Here is a 25,552-nt window from a genome sequence, read left to right on the forward strand (position 1 = left end):
CACACCGACCAGACAGGCGGCCAGGAGAGGACGGAGAAGTGCGCTATTTGCCCATACTGTCCAGATGGATGGCTGGGCCAGAGTAATGGGACCGAGATGAATCAGAGATATTTACTGACTGTATTCTTTCTGAATATCCAACATTCAGTAGTGATAACATCTTTTGAGAGCTCAGAAACTTGATCAAAATTAGAGTGGAAATTTCCATGGCAATTCCTATCGTCAAAAATCGGCTTGTGAGAACAACACACTGGACCACACCCAAACAGGGACACAGATCTATCACTAAAAACAAATTGTGTTCCTCTGCAATATATTAGCTCTGATTTAAAGTTCTGTGTCTGAAACTTGGACTCGCCCACTAAAAAGGCCTAAGATCTTCACTAAAAAGGTATCCTGAGGATATGTTTTTTAAAAGAGACATGCCTTTCTACATGCTTGGTACATCTGCTTGGACAGGTGATACAAAGTCTGCATTGGCAAACCTTTAGCAAATATTAGCCAGAGTTTCTGTGTAGCATTACAAAGACTATCCAAGTAGGTCTAAGTCGCACAGTGATGACCACACATTAGTCATTCCACTGAGCACGCACCACACTACACCACCCCCACCCTGCCAAGACACCACACAGTATAAATCCCATTTCGTTATCTGCCCCCTCGTTCCCCAGAGCCACTAGACCAGACAGCATTCCTGTGCCCCAGTCTCTTCCTGTGCAGCAGAGCCCCGAGCCTGTTTACAGTAATGCCAAGCAGCTCAGAAAACCAGTGAGAGCTGTGTGTGTGTGTGTGTGTGTGTGTGTGTGTGTGTGTGTGTGTGTGTGTGTGTGTGTGTGTGTGTATATAGATGTGTGTGTGTGTAAAAGGCCCCTGGAGAAGAGCCACCCCACCTTCAAACAGGCATGGCATTCCAGAGCAACATTAACACGTAAACAACCCCGGAGAGCAAGAGCACGAGAGACAGATAGGCATATTTGTTTTCATTTGAAAGGCAAAGAGAGCAAATGGCCATGGATGCCACCCAGACATCTTGTGAGGGGGGATCGAGGGGGAACAGAGCTCTGTCTGTAACCTCATAGGATTTGCTGAGGAGGATATAGAAAGGATATAGAAAGCGGGGAGAAACCATTATCTTCCTCATTTGATTTATAACCTTTAATTTCACAGCATTTCACATTCCTCATTCCTTCAACAACTCAGCTTTTGATAAACAATTCAAGCTCAAAACATAAAACACAAGGAACCATGTCATTTGTACAATTTCTGCAGGTAGGGGGAACAAACCAACCAAACCAAACAAGTGTCACAAACCAACCAGAAAGTATGACTTGCAGACCTGCACCCAACGTGTTTTTTCTGTTGTTGTTTTTTTCCTAAAGACATACGTGGCTCACTGAGCTGAACCAAAACACAAGCCTGCAGGATGGTTGAGGTACACTGCACAGACGAGCCTCAGCTGTTGGGCTCCTGCTCACCCATTATGTTCTGCCAGCCAGGAGTGAAGCGCTGGCGACAGCACGAGCAACTGATGTGCAGCTCTAATCACAGTCAGGGCTGAGGACTTAGATCCTTTGCGTGTTGTTGTTGCACAACACTTTTGTTTTGCTCTGTTACGAAACATGCGGGGATTAGAGAACGACACAAAAAGTTCATGACATAAATGATGGACGTTAGAGTGATGCATCATGTAATATTTTCCCATAGGAATGATGAGCGTTCATGAGAACCTTATCTGCGACCATCCCATAACTTTTAGAGCTGGCTGAGGGTTAGCCTAGCAACCCCCAACTCTCGCTCCCGTCAGAGAGTCAAGACTCCTTTATGCTGTGCTTCACTGATGAAGTCTCTAAGCTGCTCTGTCAGGTTATTTAGCCTGCGTCATCTTTAGAGCCAGCCATCCAGCTGAGGAGCTTTAGGGAGGCGCACACATGTGTGTGTATGCCTGTTTGTGTGTGTGTGTGTGTGTGTGTGTGTGTGTGTGTGTGTGTATATATGTATGTGTCAGGGTGTGTGGAGGCTGGTCGAGGGAGTGGTGGGGACCAGCTGTTTCCATGCTGTGAGGGGGAAACCAGGGAAGAGAGAAGGGAGGGACGCCTGGAGGAGAGGTATGAGGGACGGAGGGAGGGAGGGTGGCTGGTCGGGACGTGGGCAGGCAGAGGAGGGTAAGCTGGGACCTCTTCCAACTCCGCACCCTCAGGTTCTGGCTGTTTCTGGGATCCAGTACAGCTCGCAGCCAGCTGGCACTGGGCACCACGCCATGCCACACCACACCACACCAGAACACTGGTGAACAGCTGAGCTGAGGTGAGCATGCCCAAACCGAGGTAGCAGATGAGTATGGACATCGAGCTGAGAACATGTCCCCTAAAGAACAGGTAATAATAGACACGCATGCACAGACAGACGTGGCAATGACCCACACACAGACATAAACACACGTAGGCTTTCAAGAATGCACTCGTGCACGTACAAGCTTGCATGAACACACACACACACACACACACACACACGGCTGGATATACATGGACTAACACTAACAGACACACACATAAACAAGCACGAACACAAACACGTGCTTGAGGACCAAACACACACACACACGTCACACATCTGATGCCTGAAGTTTCCCATACACGAGTCCATCTGCATTTCAGAAGCCCTCCTTCCCCCAGAGACAAAAAAAAAAGCCTCAGCAAAAAATGCTTTCTTTGAAACACGAGCCCAGATAAGGACAGACGGTAATTGTTGTCTGCTGGAGTAGACACATGAACAGCAGAGGAAATTAAAGCACTCATGGATACAGATGGATCAAGATGGGTGGGTGGGGGAGGTGGTTGGGTGGGGTACAGGGCCGCGGATCCACTCAAGGTGTCCGTGCCAAAGGCAGACATCCGAGCCGCTGGATGAGATCCAACATAATCCGGGGTGTATCCACCAATGGAGCGCTGCCCATTATGGGCAATAAATCCCAATTACAACCGCTGCCACTACCACTCTGCATAAATGTCAATGAAGTAAATCTACTTGCGCAATGTAAACGGAGTAAGAAGCCAAATATGTTGGCCAATAGCCTTCATACACTCTAGAGGGATTATAAATAAATTATGTTTTAAAAGAAACGACATATTGCGAATGCTAATGAACATATGTAACCAAGTAGTAATATACACAGTGACTTTTTCTTATAAAAAGGAACAAATACCACTAAACCAATACATAAACTGTTAAACTACATCATGGCTAAACTTATGAAAAGAGGCTGCATCTCTTGCTGTTTTGCCTGCATAACAGCACTATAAAGGCGTCTGCTGTGGCAGATCTGGCAAGAGTGGGCAGAAGTCATGCTGTACCCGGGCCTCCTAAGGCACTGGCTCTGGGCCAGCTGCAGACTGCGCATTTGTGAAGGAGTCAGCACTAGCAACACTAGAGGTCAGGGGGGAGGAAAACTCCAGGTCTGCTTTAAGAGAAAAGGAATCGGTCTTGTCTATAGCTACACCATACCTCTTTATCTGTAACTTTCTTATATCATTCCTGTCTGATTCTTCACTTTCTTTGTCATTTCTATCACTCTCCTCTCTCTCTCTCTCTCTCTCTCTCTCTCTCTCTCTCTCTCTCTCTCTTTTTCCCTCCCTTTAAGGTCCTGACTGCTGTAAACTAAGACTGCAGGCACGTTACAGTAGCAGATTCATTCCAGTTCTCCGGCGCCCAGGCGGTGCGCTCATTTAAACCAGATGTTTCTGGCCAGCTGGAGCCGCGAGCTACAGAAAAACGCCACCCCTCCCCCGACCTCCGCTCTCCCCTCCGAGCCTGTTCAGCCAGTCACTGTTAAACTTCACAACCTGTCCGTGAACTTCCGCAGCGACGAGGCAGAGAGAAAAAAAAAAAAAAAAAAAAAAAAAAGTCATGTACACGTCACCTCCATAACGCAGCAGTGTAGCGTCAGGGAACGACAGCTCCCATGGGCTGACTGCAGGCTCAGCAGCGACCCTGTTTCAACCACATCCGAGAGAGAGAGAGAGAGCTGACTCTTCTTAACTGTAGTATTTATGGCTTGGGACAGTGTAAATATTTATACACGCCATTGTTTTAAGGTCTCCAGCTACAACGCTGTGGAGATGAGGGAGAGAATGGTGGGCGGGGATGACTACCAAAGCTTTGACTCCTCAAAAAAGAGCCAAGTGACCTGAAATAGAAATCAAGAAGGAAGGAAGGAAGGAAGGAAGGACTGAATACACTGACACTATAACTGAGTTCATGAGACACATAAGATGATAATTCACTTTAAAACCTACAATTAAGGCAACAACAGTATCACGCTTATCCATAACATAACAAACAAACAAGCGAAAAAAATGGCCTTGAGAATGTAAGAGCAGATTCTCCAACTAGACAAAACAAAGCACTGTGATGTCTGTTCCAGCACAATAGCCTTGATCCAAAAACAGACAAGCCTGAGTCCAGCACTGTGCTGCAGTGCAACATTGCCTGGGACAGCGAGCCTCTTAGAAATTCAGGTCTGGCAGGAGCCAGCCAGTGGGACAAGAATCACAATTAGAAGAGCAACTCAGGCTTAACACAATTCCATAAGATTAGCATGCTACCTGCACTCACACTCACACAGCAAAAGCTGGGCGAGAAACTATAAGGAATTCCGACAAACTGAAACTATAAGCAGTTCCGACAAACTGGGATCAAAGGTTAAAATTAACACATGGACAATATGGGTCCAAACTGGTAGCTTATATGGCTATATAAGCTCTGTAATAGAGCATGCTTTCCTTAGCTTGTGAGCTTGCATTCCAGGGTCACCAATACTACTACTAATACATCCAAACTAGTAGCTATTATACTTCCAGTGTATGCTTACTGCGGGAACGGCTGTTTGCTTTAAAAGCTTCTGATTTTCGGATCAGATTTCATGTAATCCTCTTCCAATATTGTTCCCCTGGGCTCGAAAGCCAAGAGGTCACCACACTGCTAACCTGAAAAGCTCCTTGCACTTAATGATGGGATTCTCAGGTCACGGAAAAGCGTTCATACAGATGAGACAAGGGTTGATATGCAGCATTAGAAATATATGACATGTGTATAATGTCATTCCATATGCAACAAAACAGGGCAGGTTGTCAATGAGCTCAGTCTTCAGGTATTTGTAGATAGTAGATAGATTGTTGAGGACCTACTAACACAGGTAGTTCTCTCTGAACCACCCTAGCAAGGCTCTTCCTATCAGGGATATTCCAGTCCTCTCAAATATTTAACACTGCATGACTAAAGCGCTAATAATGTTCAGTTTCCTGAAAAAATGAGTATGGATGGAAGGATGGAATAAGTGCGCAAGTCTCCCTCTAAAATGTTCTCTTTTCTGATTCTATAACTTAGGTTTACTTCATAGTGTTAGCCTCTCATCTTATCAGGCCGGTTTACAGCTTTGCATCTTGTGCATCACCATTATTTAATCTTTTCTTTTAACATAGCTACACTTGATCATGAACATGAACACTTTAAGCTGCTGTCGTGATCTAGTCTTCTCTTCAGTGTTCTAGTGCTCTACTGTCATCAAGTTTCTGATATCTTCCTTCTCGCTCAGTCAAACCGCCACATATAGTCTGCTTCAGGAACTAAAGGTCTCCTAAATGTCACAGTCATTGAGCAACCCTAGTTAACCATTAGTCTTCAAAAAACTCCATCTTTTTTTCTGTTTTTCCACTGGCCTGTTATATTCAGAGTGAGCGGAAACGCATCAATCTGCTTTCCATTCCCACGACCTTCCTGCCACCCCGTTCTGTCCCTCAGTGGAGCCATGGCAGAATATTGCGGGACACGGACAATGCCGATAGCGATCACGTGCCGCATGAAGTGCCTGTGTGTGCTCCCCTTCGACACCCAGACATCAGGCCATTTTACAGAGTGGTTGCACCTCCAAGTCTAATCAGATTTATGTACTGGATCTGAAAGCCTGCTGCAACCTTCATGTGAATGAGGCTGAGGCCTATATTTAAAAGTTCCTTGTCAACAAGTGTGGAGAGACGACTCTGGAGAGAAACAGAGAGCGAGCAGTATTCAGAAAGTATTGACTGGGGCTTGGCGGAGAACTGTACAAGCTGTGCGGGGCGAATGCAGCACCCCCTCTCCCTTCCCTCTCTTCCCGTTGGAATCACAATTGGTCCATTCATGGGTCGTTTTTGAATGGAGCCCTGCTCATGGAGATGGCCCTCAGATCTCGGGGACAGGCGCAGATCTAAAAGATGACTGCCGACTCATGGGGCGCTGCGCTTGGATTGCACTTTAGGCTGTTTCTCAATTTAGAAAAGGGGAGAGACAGGGAGAGATAAACAGACAGAAAGCTATGGTAGAGAGAATGATAGATGTTTTAGATCTGAGCTGTGCAGATATGACTTAATTAAGCTATACATGAATTACGAGGTCACACACACAAAGCCTCACAAAACAGAAAAGAAAAGGGACAGAGTTGGTGAGGAAGAAAGTCAGAGAAAGATAATATGAGAGAGAGAGAGAGAGAGAGAGAGAGAGAGAGAGAGAGAGAGAGAGAGAGAGAGAGAGAGAATAAAAGAGAGAGCAAGAGAACACGAGGGAGACAGTAAGACGCGTCATCCTTCTGCCTGCAATGATGGATAGAGGGAGCGCTTCAGAATGGTTTAACCGCTACGGTTTCACACTCGGTCCAAGTACAGTATCACGCCAGATGACCGTACCACTAAAAGTCAGGCACGATAATGCAGCCAGGTTCTCTTAATGACAAACAGACAGCTGTGTTCATCTGGGGTCAGCATGCAGTCATGGCAGATGGGAGAGGAGATAGAAAACGAGAGAGAGAGAGAGCGAAAGAAATTTCCATTCCTCTGTTTTTCGGTGCTGCTTACTCACACACCGAGGTAACCTTTGGTGAGGAAAATCACGTAATGAAAGAGTGTTGTAAACCCAGAACTGGTGAGAGCATGGACAACCGCAGTCTCAAAAAAGCACATGATAGTTAAGGTTTAAAAGTAGAATGGCTGAAAGAATGAAGCGAGAGAGAGAGAGCGAGCAAGGGGGAAAAAAGAGTGAGCGACTGCACCAATGTCTTGCTGTAGACAGTAAAACTGGAAATTGTAGAGGCCATCCTAGCACTGTGAACTGAAATAGATTTAGGGGCGAAGATAAGGGGGAAAATGTGTGTGGCTGTTATATATGTCCCAAGCAGTTTAAAAAACAAAAAACACAGTAAGTAATGCAATCAGTATTTAAAAAGCTGACAGAAGTGGTACTGTAGTTTGGCCACTTTGGACAAAACAATTATGTTTAGTGCTTGTGCTGACTGCATGCACCTCCATCTTTTGGATGTGGCCTAACTGAGGCCATTGCTTAGTATTCTTTAATGAATTAACTAATGGACTAAAAATGTCGATTAAAGTGACAGGCCGGGATAGAATTACCAAAGTGTGGTGATTGGCTAACTCTGTTGTAAAACTTAATATTGTTAAAAAGTCAATGTGCTTCATAGCTCAGCAAATCTACTGGATTTTAGAAGTCTGAGTGCAGGCCATTTTCCAGTCCAAGTGTTACCTGCTGCCTAAAAGAGGTAGAAACAGACAAAATAGCTCTATGATCCTCACAACTGTGGTAATAGAGAAAAGATTGGTCCCTGAGGTCAATCACAGTTCACAAGAGGAGAACATTAGGCCCATTCAGAGCCACTTTTCAACAGGCTGACTTTTTCTCAGGAAAAGTGCCTTTTTACATGTTTTCCCTCCAGTACACTGACAGGCAATATCAACATGCCATTCTTCATGTTAATAAAACATGGCTGGTCCCTGAAGACGTCGCCAAACCCCCTATATTTATGCATCACTGACCCATGGGCTCTCGCGAAACCCTTTCAGTCCTTGTATGACCCAAGAGAAAGAATATGCCAGGGTGCGTGTGTGAGAGTGTGTCTGTGTGTGAGAGTGTAGGTATCAGAATCCAGATCACATATTCCATATTAAATTGAGTACAGAGAGAGAGTTGAAGCATTAGGAATTCCTTAAAGGTTCTGGAATGCTTCCGCTGGGTACGGTCTTCAGCCTTTCACCCCAGCATAAAGAAAGAGAGGATATGCCTGCAGCTGGGCTAAAACTTGATGGGTGTATGTAAGGATAGGCCACCTGTCTGTAGAATTTAGCAATGAAATAAGAAGGATACTAGTTTAAATTAGACATGATAACATCATGATGAACTCAATGAAAATGTATACCCTACTTATATTCTGAATGGCTTTGAATGCATGAATAAATATAAAGTGTAAACAAAAGACTGAAAATAATCTTGTCAGACCATTAAGAACAACCTCAAAATTCTAGAACAGGAATGTGTCAGACCAAGCTGCCTGCATGCATGATTGTATGCTTATTGGGTTTTCTCATAATAAGAATTTCCTCTCCATTAACATGCAGAGACCATAGCCATGCCTCCAACGCTAATTTCCTAATCAGATTGCCTGTGAATGGGAGTTTAGGAAGTGACAGATGCATGCCTACGGCTGGTCTCAAGGTGAGAAAAAGACAGACCTCCCAGGGGAAACACCATTGTCTCATTATCGACAAATTAGATTAATTACAGAGCAACAGTGAGGGTGAGGGTTGCCAGCCAGAGCGAGGACCGATCTGCACTGACTGCTGTTGTCTCATGTTGCCTCACTCATTAACTACGGCACATTAAACACAGACACCAGGTAGGCGGAGGGGAGACTAAACTAAGTTAAAACTGATCGGAGTGCTCATAGGCAAGGACAACAGCGAGCATATAGGGAGAACTCAACCGTGCAGATGGCTCAGGGATAGGTAAGGTGGATCTTCCAGATCAGCTAGTTGGAGAAGCCATTTGTACCTGAAGTCATGCCTGTTTTCCGGGCTCATTAATTTCTGCTTTGGTTAACTGCTATGCACACGTTCCTTGTTGATATTGCTGGCATGTGAAATGTACAAAGACAATTAACAGGTGTTCCCACACAGGTAATGGTACATTGGGGCTTTAGAATTGTATATGTTGCTGCATTAATGGCTGAGAACATATTCAAACTGAGAGATCTGCATGTTCCATTTAGAGGACCTAGGCTGGGATTTCGACCTTAACCTTGTGGTCAAGTTCATCTCCATAATGAGCAAGCCAAGCATTCTTAGCAGTGTTTCCACCCCTCTAAAAATGGGTATGTCGCCAACTGTTGTTAATTAACATTAGACTCTAGTGCAGTGGTCACCAAACTTTTTTGGCCAAAGATCACAAACTCTGCCTTGCTGACAGGCAAGATCTACCTATTGAGGCGTTGAGAGAAAAAGACTGTCCAGACTGTACTTACAACTTAACTTTTTATTTAGCCTAATTGTAATTGAGTGAAATTAAACACTTTGGTCCAGCTTTCAAGTTGATGTGACCAAGAACACACTAAATCACTTAATTTCAGTGCAACATAAAAAGGAAAATATTTGTTAAACGCACTCAATATGAACAAGAAAAAACACATTTGCAATGAGCAGGCTGGATATGAACTGCTTTATTTATCAACTGAAGTTACAACACAACACTGACCATCTTTGTTTTCAGATCATTTGACAGTTGTTTTGAGGCCCCCATGTTGCCACTCTTCAGAGGAGAATCAAGGAGAAGCACATCTTGCAATTGGCTACCTTAGATAGTTTTTCTAATGATTGAATGCACCTTTCTATGGAATTGAAGGCTTAACAAGCTAATCAGACTAATTATGTGTTGCAATTATTCAGTATTGAGTAGTTACAGGTATTCAAATCATGAAAATTATTAGGGTGCCTAAATATTTGCAGAGCCTATTTTTCACATTTGATTTCATTTCAAATACTGCTACACTAAATATCTTTGTCTGGAAAACACCCCAGTACTCAGTGTTAAATAGAAAATGAATAATATCCCACTGTGATCTTTTTTTGGTGAAGACAGAGTAAATTATCATCATGCAGCCTCAGAGGGTGCCAAAACTTTTAATACGACAGCGTGCATATTAATATTTCGAAAACCAACACGGTAATTGGAATTAAGTGGGAGTGGCCGATAACTAACATAAGCGCAAACGTACTCATGTAACGTCACCTTTAACATTAATATTAAGAAACACGTTGCAGTGTTAAACGAGTCGAAGTTAAAATAGACAAATATCTGTCTCGAAAACTGTTCATTTGGGTAAGCTAACACATAACGTTAATCTATAAATAGACTTAGGATATCGGTTTATTTAACAAACTGACCGATAACCAAGATAACAACGACAACCAAGAGAGCTCGAGGATTTTATGCACGCGAGTTGAGCCTAGTTGCGAGCTGTCAGACGAGCTGTCAGAATGTTGGAAATCTCTCTACATTGCTCAGACATTCTGCAACTTTACCCAATCCGACTGAACATGTTGAACTCTTCCGACAGTACCCGACAATGACCAACAAACACCAACTGCTGGCGCACACTGACCCAACTGTTGGTGTTTGTTGGCGTTTGTTGGAGAATGTTGGCGTTTGTCAGGGCAGTGTGCAAGCTGCTTTAGAAGGGGAATTTAGTGGGAAGGCCTGAATTTGTGAGAAATCGTTGGTGATTACGTTCATATCAACTCTACGGACATCCTCGGATTTAAATAGCTGGCGTTCATGAATCAGGCGGAGATCTTTTCTGACGTTGGTCTTCCGAAGACCGTTAAAAAACATTTCAGAAGACACTTCAGAAAATGTTCAATGTTTAAATGTTCAATGTATTTAAAAAAAAAATAATAATTTGGAGATCGACAGGGAAGGTCTTCGAGATCGACACGTCGATCGCGATCGACAGGTTGGCGACCTCTGCTCTAGTGTCTCTGAGCACCAAACATAGGGAGGGGTAGTCAGGACAAAACCTTAATATATTTCCCCCTGACATCTCGCATGCCACTCCCAAGGAGTCATAGAGGCGGGGATCGTTGCTCTTGAAAGTATGATTGGCCTGAGGATTAAGTGGACTATGAGTGTCCTGTCTTTAGCTGTCAAACTAGGTGTAATAGATTACACTGCAGATGTCAAACCAGGCACAATTGATTACACTGTGGCATGATCACAAACCCGTGGCCTGTCGATCAGTTTCTGAGGACGTTTAATGTCAACGTGGCAGAATCCCGCTGACTCTATACCACCCCCCCCCCTCCCCCACACACCCTATCAAAATAAAATAAAAGCCGACCAGCTGGAGAGGGCACCCTCTCAGCTACCACCACCACTATCCCTAACCCCAGAGACCAATCAATTTGCCTTCTCCGGATTAGGTTAAACTACTTAGCTCCCAATACGACAAATCCAGTTACTCTCCACTTCTGAGTTGAGAGAAAGCATTTCAAAGCGTCTAAGAAAGAGAAAAAGGACTTTGTTGAAAGTACTCTTCTGCAGTAGTTTCAGCCGCTAACAATAAGCTTAGATTGGGCAGCAGGGTGGTCAAACATCCGAGGGCCATCAGTCTGAAAGCCCATGAGAACCCGTGTCAGAGGGGCACAGCTATGTACAGTTGAGAGTAAGTTCAAGGCGCCAAGTGAAATGAGATTTTCAAACGCATACATGAAATTCTATCTGATGATTGAATCTGGGGAGTGGCACAGTCTATGTGAATTAATGAATGCTTTGAATGTCAGCGATGACAAAGAGGATCCTCACTAAACCACAAGCGCATTCAATGCCACCACAATCAAGCAGCGAAAGAACAAACAAGTCTTTGGCTCTGCACATCAAAGACCAATACAAACGACCTAGGGTCACTCGTCAAAGACGAAACAGAGCACGATCTGAACATGATCTCATAGTTTAGTTTTGAAAGTTAAATAGGCTGCAGATGTACAGTCCATTTTTCAAGACTCCTCACAGCATCGGTAATGTAACGATGCCCCTCAGTGCATAAGTAAGCTGATGGTAATCCTCAGATATGTGGAGACAGGTCATGCTGTGATCTCAAGGCTTACGGAGTGACTAAAGCCCATGGATCTCTGAGCACCAATGACAAAAAAAAAGAAGAAGAGGTCACTACTATTTTTCTCAGGCATTCATACTTTCTGCCACTGATTTAACAAAGACACTTGGTTTAATGGGCAAGTCAGAGCAAAAAAGGGCTATATATGCAGATGTTGTCTTGAGGGCATTAAAAAGTATAAAAAACAAAAAAAAAGCAATTTCACGATGTTGTAACTTCTAATTATTTATAGTAGATTTGCATAGGGAATTGTAAAGCAATGTATTGTTCTGTTCTGCATCAGACTGCCTTGACTATGGTGCCAAGGTGCTAGAGAAATGCCATAAAACAGCCATCCAAAGCATACAATTAATGTAAACAGAGAAAACTGCACGAATAGACTACACCAAGTCAGCTGGCACAAATCAAATGTGAGTTTAGAGGTTTAAAATATAGAAAAAGGTTTAACTGTTGTCATTATTTATAAGAATAAACATTGCTGTTGTGTTTTCTATTAATCCAGTATAGGAAGAGGTGATTAATAGGCAGCTTGGGTAGGGATAATATCTTATTAGGCCTTAAAAGTGCTGTCTATAAACAATGCAGAAAAGGTAAGCTCTCTTGTTTAAGTTCAGCCACATTACTACTCCTTAAGATTGGCACCATTTTGAAAAATATGGTGTTAAAGGAATGAAAGCCAACACACAGAGCATGGAAACTCAACCAACATGTTCCCATCAAACCAAATACAAATGTGTGGTTCCCCTAGGGCAGGGGTACTCAATTAGAAACCCAAAAGGTCCACTCGCCAAATTTCCATTCAGTCCAGGGTCCGGAATAGTGACGGTCAAAATCCCAAAACATGCACAAACAGTTATGTGGCCTGGCCTTATTTGTGTGAAAGGTGACACTTTTTTGTGGTTTAAACTTGGGCATAAAAGGTGTGACGGCCAGGCGGAGGCACTGATGTAAGTGTTCATTGGGTGTGCTCCTGTATTTGTTTTTCACCATATTCATGGTTGAAAAGGCAGACTCACAACAGTATCTCTATCCTAAACTGTTGTGTTATACTGCATATTTTCAGTTTAAGTACATTGAGAGCAACTAAACCCAGAAAAAATTCCTTGTATATGAAAATGTACTTGGCCAATAAACATGATTCTGATATATGTTGAGGTATGCACGCTCTTGTTGTGTGGCTGATCTAACTATTACACTGCATGTTGCTTGGTATGATTGCAGATCGTTTATTTTTCTGCCCCTTACCTCAGAGTTCTGCGGGTATTTTTGTTCGAAGTGTGCATGCTTTGTTTCATAGTGACGTTTCACGTTACCACTTTTGACAAGGGCAACCGTCTCGTTACAGATTAAACACATCGGTTTTGTGCTCCCCACAGGCAGCACAAATGCATACTTGTCAGTCCACTCTGTCTTAAATTCGCGATTTTTGGAATCGACTTTTCTCTTTTTGTCGGGTTTAAAGCACGCCATGATTTTCGTTCGCTGAGAAAAAAATACCGTTCACATATCTATCTGCAGGCATTGTTGCCATTGACACACACAACCTGCGTGACCCACAGAGCTCGCGGCCAACATGGAGTAAGTGAGTGAGTTGTCATAGTGATGTTATATTACAGCTCCTGATTGGACCTCTGGATTGGACACGGAAGATAGAAACCACATCGAGTAGGAAAAAAATATATAGCGCGAAATCACGCACCAATGAAACCTCGCTTGATCATGATTAAATTAGAATTTTGATTTAGGCTTCGGTCCAAATTTGATTGCGTCTGGGTCCGGATCCGGACCGCGGTCCGCCTATTGAGTATCCCTGCCCTAGGGTGTGGTATGAATGTCTTGATGAACCTTCAGCAGCCGTTTTACAAGCATGGTCCTAGTCCTGAGGCAGCGAAGACTGCATGGTTGGAGTAGCTGATCAGTTATCACCATGGTTGTGCTACCACCTCTTGGTTCGTGGGAATGCTTTTAAACCTCAAGTACCCACCCATATGCAACTAAATGACAACACAATAGACAGGATTATACATATTGATTTAGCTGGAACAAGGCAAGCATGGCTAGCGACGCTAGACATAGATGTCAGCCCCTAAAATATCACACTTATGTGATCTGTGTGTCTGGAGGCAGCAAGATTCTGCCACATATTCTCATTCTCCAACACATTCCTCAAAGTGTTCTCACACCCAATCGACTGGCCTCTTTGAACACTCAGATGAGCGGAGACAGGAACTCAACGGGGCGCAGTCACTCACCTATCAAGTTCTGGGGGAAAGCAGAGTGGGCTACGTTTCTGAAGACACTGAGAATCTGGATCGGTGCCAAACAACTGGAGGGAGAATAGGGTGTATAAGGGTTTATACCTGGATTCTTCCACTGTTGTCCCAGCTACTGTCCTGTGGGCTTACCATACAAAGACCTAGAGCTTCTTCAAATCAAGTCACTGGAAAGACCTTGGAAAGGGACAAGATTCAGTTGAAGCTTTAGTCTTGTAAGAGGAACTCAAAAGAAAAGGAAAAATATACTGGTTTCTAAACACACTGTGGATAGTTTAACTGCCTCATTTAAACCCACCCTGTGAATAGCAGGGACATTAGGGGCGACGGTTTCATAACGTGGACCTTCTACCAAAAGACAGGGTTCTCATTCTCGTCAGCTGGATACCCCCAGAGATGCTGAGGCATGAGCAGCAGGACCGGAAGGCCCTCGTCTCCCTCCCTGCAGGCTGCCCAGACCCTTCACAGAAAAGCCTCATTGAGAAAAAGGCCCTGGCAGGCCCTCCCAATCCCTGGACCAAATTGAGATTTTTCTCATCTCTTCCTAGTCCCTTTAACGATGTCTCCCCAGTTCACAGCTTGACACGATTAGTTCTTCATTACCGCTTATGTAATATCCCCCCCCCTTCTCTCTCTCTCTCTCTCTCTCTTTCTGTCTTTCTGTTCTTCTTCCTTCTCTCTTTTTGTCCCCCTGCTTTTAATTGGAAGTTCCGCTCCACAGCGGAACAAGGCAAAGCAAAACTGGACAGAGGCTCCTCTGGTGATTGAACTCTCAAGGCTGCCGTCGAACTACAAAGCATGAGGCCAGGAAAACTAGTGATTAGACAAGGCTCCACTTGTTCCGCCACACAGTCCTACTCAAACTCTGACCAACTCTTGACTATCCCTTTAAGAGTGGCATATGACCACACTGCATATGTATTACAAGCCGTCAGTGTTGCACTCAATGACAAGCATTAAAAAAAAAGTAACTGAAGGAAGTCGACTGTTTATTCAGACAAAACTCCTTGTGTGCTGCAGAGCTCTTTGTGAGGCTGACTCTCGCGCCTCCCTGACTCTCGCGCCTCCCTGACTCACGCGCCTCCTTGATGAGGTTTTTTGACTGGGGAGGTGCTGAACTCACCAGCAGGAGCCAGACCCAGCCTAACCTTCGTGTGGCAGGCCCTGAACAGGGGCATTCACAGATGGCTGTGTTGGCACTTCCAGCCCTTACATTCCTGAGGTCGGAAACAGTGAAGGGACTATTGCTGAGATTGCCCAGAGAGAGAGAACGAGAGAGGGAGAGAGAGAGAACGAGAGAGAGAGAGAGAGGCTGACATCTAGGATTTAGAGGGGCGTGAAGGTGAAAGGGGTTGGTTGGTACCTACACAGCCTGTTATTTATCAATGGTTGTTATTCTTTGGGGTTGAAACCTAGAGGGTGTGAGTGTGAGGGTGTGTGTGTGAGCGTGTGAGTGTTGACTCACCTCTGTTTGCTTGGGGAGATGTTTTGAACAGAGACAGCAATAAATAAAACTTGAAAGTGTAGGTGGTCTCACCATAGACTACATTACCCAGAGGTCCCTTATCACCTTTCATTCCTTATCTACATTTCATTGACTCTGCATTGGCCGCAACAAGGTTATAAAACCGGGTGACGCATTTTTCCCTTTAAAACGGCACCAAACACGAAAATCTCTCTCTCTGGCGGTGGGTTTACAACAGTAAATACCATTCATTTAAGAGATACCCTCTCTGCAGAAGAAGAACAAAGGACCACGCAACAACTAACCGTATTGAACTTTTGGCCGAAGTTACGAAAATACTTTGACTCGTTTAGTTGCAGCCTAAGATATACCGGTAAAATTATACTGCAGCCCAGCAGTGTTCTGAGTAAGATAAGGCGACCGGCTTCCCTTATTAGTTTCTCCACGTCGACGAACAGAACTTCTACCTCCTTTAAGACCGTCTGATGCCCAACGAGGCCTGCACGAGTTTTCAGCTGACAAGCTAAGGAAGGACACGGACATCTCCCCCCGAACCTGCGTCCCGCGCTGTTCAGTTGGAATTCCGTAATACACCGTTTAACGCTGAGCAAGAGCGTTAATCAAGTAAGGCTGACATATATATTATATATATATAATATTATATAATATATATTATATATATATTATTATATATTCATTCACGCATATACTATCTATCGCCTGTGCGCTTGCGCATAGCCTCTCCCTCTTTCTCCAGTTAGCGCGTAACCGCACATACCTGCACACACACGCACGCACACACACACACACACACACACACACCCACACACACACAGAGACGAGGAGGATCTTATGCCCCCTCCTCTGTATTCCCAACTCCACTTTGTGCCTTGTTTCATTGTTATACTCAGTTGTTTATATGATTAGTATTAGCCATTAATTACTGTTTGTTACCTTTAATAAATTGTTTATTTAGACTTAAACAATTGTCTTGTCTGTTGTTGTTCCAATATTCCAGTGAAAGCCATTTTCCGCCAATCAAGTACTTCAAATGCCTTCACTTCTCTGGTTGTTTCATGAAGTGTTATAGACTTTGTAGTGATATTGTAGTACTATAGTATTGTGATACCATACTTAGACTGTAGCATAGTGGTACAACTAGAGCTTTCCATTATTTTAGTAATTTAATTATAAAATATTAAATACTAAATTTAATGATTATTAAATTTTATGAGACTGATTTAATTAAACTAATGTAGCAACCCAGGTTTCACCTACAAAAGATACAAAGACAGACAGAAGAGTAGGGAGAGAGAGAGAGAGAGAGAGAGAGAGAGAGAGAGAGAGAGAGAGAGAGAGAGAGAGAACCTGAAAGAATGACAAAACACAAACAGAGAGAGAGAGAGAGCAGCAAAAACAAAGAGATGGCATGCCCAACGTACAGACAGTCTACAGCCCAATCAGGAGTCCAGATGCCCCCTATTCCAAATGAATTAGCATGATGACTTCAGAGTAGGCATGCATAATTGATGTGAAGCAGGCATGAAAGAGAGATGAAAAGGATGGAGCAAAGAGAGATCCAAGGCCCAGTCAGACCAGACCACCACCCACTGTGCATGGCCAGGATATCACCACAGAAACACAACACACTTTCCATTCCATTTCTAATAGTTGGTGGACCTGGGACTGGGTGAGTTGAAACTGAACCAAGATTGATGAAAAAGGCTGGAGCGTGGTAACAGTGGTGTATACAAAGTCTGGCATTTGCTTGTACATTTTTGGGATTTCAGCAAGCAATTTGTCATCCCCTCTTTCCCACATGATCATAGTGTTAAAGTGGACAGGCAATTGACAGGAAAGCAGTGGATTTTCTTTTTGCTAGTCTCTTTTCCAAATCTCACTCTATCTGCCAACTCTCCATTTCTCTCTCTGTATCCCTTCTCTCTCTCCCCCCCCACCCCTTCATTTAACTGGTACCTAAACATCATGCACTATTACCAATGCAGTGGGACATGTGGCGGCTGTTAACCTATGCTGCCTCATTACAGCACCTGAGTTCAAAGGCAGGCAGTGCAGACAGCACACCCCAGGGGGCTGTGGCAAGACGAGGGACGGGGGAGGAGAGAAGACCCCCCCCGCCCACCCCACCCCCGAGGACCAACAGCAGCTCTGGAGTCCTGGAGCCCTGAAACCACTGCCACCTCACCACCCCTCAGCCAACAGCACATTCAGAAGCACAGACACACCTGGACAGAAATCATTACAGCCACGCAGAGTACACAGTACACACACACACACACACACACACACACACACACACACACACTGCTGCCTTTCTCAAGGTGGAGAGACTCCACAGGCAGGCCTGAAAGGGTAAGAGAGGGAGGGATGGAAGGATGGAGGGAAGAAGAATCTCCTGTTTCCATAGGAACAGCCAATTTACGCAGTGTTGCTACACTGCAGCCCTGTGCAGAGGGGTTTGGGCGAGGGGTTGTTAGGAAGGCACATTTGTTTTACGACTTAATGAGACAAGGGAACAGTGCATTATTATTCTGTTCTGATCGTATGAATATGTGGGGAGATTTGAGCAAATTAGCATAACAATTAGATTACAATCCCCGAAACAGGCTCGCTTGACAGCAAAAATATGAATACTTTGTTTCTTCATTTGCCCACGTTATAGGGTGGTGAGGATATCAAAACATGTTATATGGCAACTTCAATCCTAAAAGGGGCCACCTTGGGGCATAATCTTTATTGGCCCCAGAATCCCACACGCTGCTTTACTAGCTCCAGAAAACCCGACAGTAGGGTTTAAGATATTACTGCTAAACTTTGTCAACCTTTGATGCACAGAACCTGCTAGCGAGGACTAGAGCAGTCAGAATGTTCTCAGCAAGGCTGTGGGGACAGAGAAGAGAGGTTTAAGAGAACGACCACATTAAAGACTGCCGTGCCATGAAGCAGGACGTCTGAGCCATTCAAAGCAACATACAATCATTTCAAATCACTGTACAAAGGATCACTTTGGGAGAACTTTCTCAGGGAAAGTTACGGTTTGGGGGAAAAAGCCTTAAAATGCGCATCCACCGAACCACACTCTCCCTTAACGACCAGGTTAACATCCCTGCCTTTCAACAGACGCTTTGCCCATCCAAATTGATCCAAAATCCCTCACCCCAGCTTCGGAAAAATAGTATAGTGATGTCCAGCACACAATCTAGAAGCAAACACATTTTTACCCCAAGCAGCACACTGTGACCACAATGCGTTCATGCATACTAATAGCACAGATAACCGAACGGCAGCAGCAAAGTAATTTCCTGCCAATGAAAAAGGCTGTTTAGCTGCCTCAGAGGGAGTATTCCCACTTCCAGATTGGATTGTCTAAATAAAGCCACCGAATGCAGTGAGGGATAGGAGAGGTCCTCAAACATAGCCATGCTGAATAAGACGTTTCATTGCCAAACACGACAGTATAGGATGCATTCAGTGGTGTGGAGATGCATAAGGGGTTGTTTAGAATGCAGATAAGCTGAGATGTCTGCAGACAGCAAACACATTAACAAACAGACACGCACATACACAGACAGAGACACACACACAGCAGAGGGCCTTTTACATTCAAATCACGTTTGACACATAGTTGGAGTAGATTGTCAGCTTTGGGAGGCTTCAGGTCATGGTGAGAAGCTTTGCTTTGAAGCTCAGCATGTCTCAATCCAACACCATGTACACACACACACAGTACTAGTACCATGGGATATACACTATGACGCCATCAAGAGACACTCCATATCCTTCCATCTCCATGGCAACTCATGGATGGATTGGCAGGCAATCATTTCATGCAGTCTGCTGCCAGAGCACACCTCAACAGATGTGCATTTGGGTGCAAGCAGCAGGCTCTCAGTCATTCAGCACACACACACACACACACACACCTTTTCCTGAGCTGTTGTTAGAAAAGCCACCTGTTTGCTTTTCCCTAACAAAGGCTTACCTGTATAAACATATGATTTACGGGTATATGCATATGTGTGTGCATATATGTGTGTGTGTGTGTGTTTGTGTGTAAGATGGAGAGAGAGGGAGTGTGTGTGTGTGCCCGAGAATCACTAGAGGTCAGGAGAGAGGCCATGCTCATGAGGTGGGCAGCCTCTCCTGCCGTGCCTAATCAAGGATGAAAGAGGCAAAAGGAGGAGCCGGAGTGACTCTGCTCTCGGCTTGTTATGATTACCACGGCGGAAAACAGCAATTACAGCAGTCCGGATCAGCTGAGGGGAGAGCTGGTCAAATCTAAGATTAAACTATGCCAGGGGGGTGTGTGTATGGATAATTGTTCTAATTTGTACTGGGACTTCGGCCTACAAGTTGAAAGAGAACTACAGATGAGTTATGAAGCAAGGTTATGAAATATACAGCATGTCTTTATCAAGCAGTACAGCAATGCTGGCTAACATCCTCGAACATTCCCCTGCTTTCAATGATGAAATAATTTGATGGGACTCAAACATGTGTGCAGACATTCAGAGAGTCAAAGCCATGAGCACAGAAATGTCAAATGTCCGCGGAACGGACAGCCATCCTGTTAGCGAAGCGGTCATTAGTCGAGCAAAACCTCGTGTGGAGACGGCAGTCTTAAAGCAAACAGAGGGAAATTGTTAATAAGTCCTCCAAATACACGGACTCCCGGGCGGTAGGCGTTATCGTCTAAGCAGGATATAGGAGTGGGCTAAGGTAAATAAATGTCTTTCTCTAACACATATGCACGCATATTGACCCCCCCGCCCCCCCCCCCACCACCACACACACACACACACACACACAAAGGCAAAACCTTTGTTTTTTGGGGGCAATTAAGTAAAAGGACACATTTTTCAGGGGTTATTTCAATGTAGTTGTATTGTCTCCTATTAACATATATTTGACAGTATAAACTAATAGGAGTTCATGGCTCCAGTTAGATTTATCATGCTAAAAAGGCGACTTATTAATGCAGCACACCACTATGCTTTCTCCAGCTCAGAATGACAGATTAGACAATAATGCAAGAGGCTGGATCAAACCATCTAGAATTATGGCCTAATGCATATAAATTAGAAGACCCATTCAAGTCATCTTTCATTCTCTTTAAAATGCAGACATGTTGTCCTGCAAGGACAAACCTTGAAAATGCCTATATTAGTAACCTCCTCTAGTAATAGGAGTCATTACTAACACAGCTGTAGTAAATACCCTGCTTCACTGTCAATTTACATGCAAGTCTGTGTGATGCATGTGATGCATTTAGATCAATGGACACATTCAATACCAGACACTTTTTTACATATAATAGTCAGTTTTAATCATAGTCTCAGCAGGGACCTCATCAAATCCAAAACTCCCCCACATCAACTCAAAAACGTGTTTGTGTGTATGTGTGTGTGTGTGTGTTTGGAGACTAGAGCCCATAAGCACACAAACATAACTCATGGCTGCCCCAGCGTCCATACACAGAGGCCAAAGCGTCCAATCAAACGGAAGAGAGGCGCAAAAGGGCTTGGCAACAGACGGCATTGTGAGGCGGCTGAGAGGATTACCACGGCGACAGGGGCCTTACCAGGCCTTTCCTCTCTCGCTCCCCCTCTCTGCCCAGGATGATTAGTGGATCCACAGAGGGGTCTCCAGAATCACGCCCTGACGAATTAGTGAAAATGAGCTTTTCCCCCCACGTTAATCGTGGCCAAATGATCTGTGTTCTATGGTGTCAGAGTAATGAGCGTGAGGGGTTTACACATAGCAGACTGTTTCCTTACATTTACTGTGTGGGATGCAGAAGGTTTGAGGGAAAGCCAGGTACCATGGGGGGGGGGGGGGGGGGGGGGGGGGGTGTATCTCCAAAAGCTAAGCCAGAGGAGCTTTCAACCAATGCGCTGAAAGCCCGGTCTTATCCACCTGTTTGGTTATCAACCATCTACAGCAATTCGCTCCACATGGCCAACCATCGCTGTGCTTCCAAATATGGCGAATACTGGAGGAGGCTTACAGCTTCAAATGCCCAGAGTGGTACGAAAAGTCCAACTCAAACAAAACCATGGATTAGTATAAATATCTATATGTGTTTCCATCTCTGTAGCTGGAAGGGGTCAAAGGAACACTGACCATCAGACAAAAACAAAAAAGCAATGTCAGCCCATTTTTGCACTATTTGCACTGAAATGCAACGCTTGCTTCAGATTAGTCATGTCTATACCAGACACATCCCTCAAAGTGTCACAGCTGGCTTGGGTGGGGAGGAGGCCCATAAGTGTCTGACTGATAAGAGATTACCCATCTGGCCAGCCATGATCCTTTGTGGTAGATCAGTCAGCATGGCCCAGTTTGAAGCAGGAGACCCCATCCATCACCATGCGGGGACGGATGAGGGACTTTCCAGGGAGGTGATCCGACAGGGAGAAGGCTGGGCTTTGGATTAACCAAGGCTTGGGCAGTTGTGGTGGTGGCGGTGATGGTAGTGGTAGTGGCTGTGGTGATCATGGTTGCATTGATGGATGTGCAACACCCACGCAAAACGGTCGTGTCACACAAACTCTCCAGAGGATTACACCGACGCCACACACAAGTCCTACAGAAACCCAGGCTACCCAATGACTGGGCGCTACTCATGACCTCTGCCAAAACCTACCTCTTTAATCTCTGGCCGACTGTGGTCAGATGTTTCTCATTCAAGCTCAGTCATCTATTCCTTCAAGGGCGGTGCATAGTATTTTAGAAGCTTAAGCCATGACGGACGCAGTAAGAACTTAGACCTTGATTACAGAATTAAGATGGAAAGAAAGTAGCTTTACAGTAATTTAGGGAGGTCGAGACATAAGCTGCAGGGATACCCAGCAGTCAGAGTTTCCGGTTTGTTTATTTGTTTGCTAGTTTGTTCCATCGTTCGTAACAATGACAGACGTCTGTTGCATGGGAACAAACATCTGGAGCACTCTGTAAAGACTGACCTTGATTGCTTGCACATACTCGTTCAGCTCTCTGCTTTGGTTTCAGTTTGTGTGTCAAACTGACAGTTTTAAAAGGGAGGGTAAACATTAAATATTGACGCAATGATGAAAGCAAACTGGGTCAAATTGTCCCACTACAAAAATGGCATGCGTAACAGTGGTTATGCAAAAAATATATAAATAAAAGAACAAATCTCCTTGATTTGGCCATTAATAAACAGCAATTTATTTCAGTTTGGTTGAACAGAACATCTGACTAATGGTTTAGACAAGCAAATCTGTTTCTTTATTTTTGATTGTATAAGACAGGGACGTCAAAGGGAGACACAGAATGAGGGGCCACCCTGCTGTCTCTGTTGCTAGGATACCATATGCAGCACAAGAATAACATATGTGCTATCTAAGGTTATGGTGGGATAGGATGATTAACATCGTCACAGTTCACTAAGCCAAAAATAATGTCTGGCTATTTAGCATTTAATACTGGGTGAAAATCTTTATTTTCCATGAAGGGACGTGCGATTTCATACATTCCAGAAACTCTGGAATCCATAGGCCGCAATGCAAATGAAGAAACACCATTTATGAAGCTACATGCTCCAAAACGATGATGAGATGCTACTTCACAAAGCTCGTACCACTGTTTCTAAGACGAAAGAGAAACAACGAAAACAAAAAAAGTCAAATGACTCATCAAGAACTTGTCGAATACACGGATGAACACTGAACAGCTGAAAACTCTCAAAGCGAGGAAGTAACACTACCTAGTCTTCATTATTTATAAAACCTCACTTTATTTCCCATCTAAGAGGCAGTGGCCTTCTGAACAAGCACGTAACATCGGCTCTACCTCCCAGATGGTTAATTATTCATACCACAAGAGGCAAGGCTGCCAGCACAGTCACCCACCCCTGTAGGGTAGCAGTTCCTCCATGCATCTACTCATAACCCTTAGGCATGTGAAATTGCGGATGGCCAAAATGTCATTACGGCACAGGATGTAGAAAAATAAGGGGAAGTTATTCTTATGAAAAAGCAAAAGCCTGCCTTGACCTAAGAGGTTAAATAAAAAAAAACAGCTGATTAATAAAACACTGGTCTGACCATTGGAATATACGGGATACTTAACAGTGGAACAACACAAGACGACTTCATTTTGCAGCACATCGAAAGAGCTTTTAAGAAATTTACAAGGGGTTATTCTTGGTGGAACCGATGACTTGACATGAAGAATTTTTTTTTTTTTTTTAAAAAACACACACACTGGCCAAGAGTACCCATTTAACTGACAAAACCTATACCAGGACCAGTGGGGAGTGCAGGTACGTAAACACATATATTTCTGAAAAGCCACAGTAGCGGCCAAACCAAACACTGGTTTCCCACAGTACAAAAATATCCAAGGCACAAGCTGCCCACATTTATAAGCCTGCTTCTACTTCACCCTCTACCAGAGTGAATGCTGAGTTCGTGATGGATATAAAAGACAAAAGAAAATAATGAAACCTTTGGCAAAGGCCGTGGAAAAGAGAACTATTTCCACGTGCTGAAGAGTTTTTCCCCGACGAGAAGAGCGTGTCAGAGGTATCTGGTGGTTTCGCTTCTCTTGCATCACAAACCGCGAAACAATCTAATTTGACAACCACACAACTGCAGCTTATCCACTCGACCAAACAATGTAGAGTGGCTTCGACCGCAGTATCTGTTTGGAAACAATCACCACACTGCAGTGACCCTAAGGCAACACTACTGTGCCGAGAACTCGCAGACCATCAGCTTGAGCCATTTTGTGACATGCATGTTCACATAGATGCGTAACGTGCAGACATACTATACATTTAGAGTCCACATGTGAACGACTGCTATGAATGACGATTAGCAGAGGAATGTTTGAACTAAAACAACATTCCTCAGCCTCAGGTCAGACTAGTAGTGGATTTGATGAGGTTCTATGAGTCATCGGGCCCTACTTAAAAAGAGGCCTCCAGTCAGTTGGTAGAAGGAGGTCAAAACACCTGAAAATCCAATGGCCTAAATTTATAAGAAGTGAAGTGATGTTATACTCTCTTGTCTCACATAATCCTGCTGTGGAACACAATCACCTGGGGTATCAAATTCAACTGCAAGTGTTCTAGAACACAAGGCAGGGTGACTCTACTGCATTTCCTCTGTCCCTGGAGGTTTGTGGAAGCAACCGGCCAATCGCTGTGGTGGTAATGAGGAACAATCATGCCATGGGCCATCATGATGGTGCCACGCTAAACAAAACACATAACCAGTAGAGACTACAGAAGCTTTCATAAACAGTGCCACCACACCTGCCCACGAGCAACCAAACCAAAACAATCCCAACAAATATTGTTTATTATGTTGCATGTCTACAAGTGGAGGCAAACAGCCAATGAGGCGTGGAGAAAAATGCTCTCAGAAAGAATGCCTCTCCCACAGAACAGCAACCACAGATTCCAAGTTCCCAATAACGTCCCCAGACAGTCAGACACACCCTTGAGGCTATGACACAAAACCCATCATACACATAACTGCCATTTTCGGCAACAATTACAACCGACGAAAATGGGAGCTAGAATTTGGATAATTATACTAGCGTTTTAAAAAATTGCGTGGGTCTGGTTTGCAGAATCTCTATAAAGACCAGTAAGAGGCATCTTTACTACATTTATGCTTCTTTTACAGTGAAACCACCTCTGTTTAACTTAAAACACTGTTGTGGCTGTTCCAGCTTGCAAGCAAACAACAAAGAGCTTGACAAATATGTGCAGGTTCCACACAACCTATTCTAACTTACTTGCATACACCGGAGTGTAGATGCTCATTACGACAATTT

At 44.2% G+C, this 25,552-nt stretch overlaps 1 protein-coding gene across 4 annotated transcripts in view; it reads right to left on the reverse strand.

The window, feature by feature from the left end:
* farp1 (FERM, RhoGEF (ARHGEF) and pleckstrin domain protein 1 (chondrocyte-derived)) overlaps positions 1-25,552 on the reverse strand; it is a 68,123-nt gene that overhangs the window by 30,233 nt on the left and 12,338 nt on the right. The gene's annotated exons all lie outside the window — the stretch shown is intronic.

The sequence above is a fragment of the Clupea harengus genome, chromosome 21 (genome assembly GCF_900700415.2).
Source record: "Clupea harengus chromosome 21, Ch_v2.0.2, whole genome shotgun sequence".
NCBI classification, from domain to species: domain Eukaryota; kingdom Metazoa; phylum Chordata; class Actinopteri; order Clupeiformes; family Clupeidae; genus Clupea; species Clupea harengus.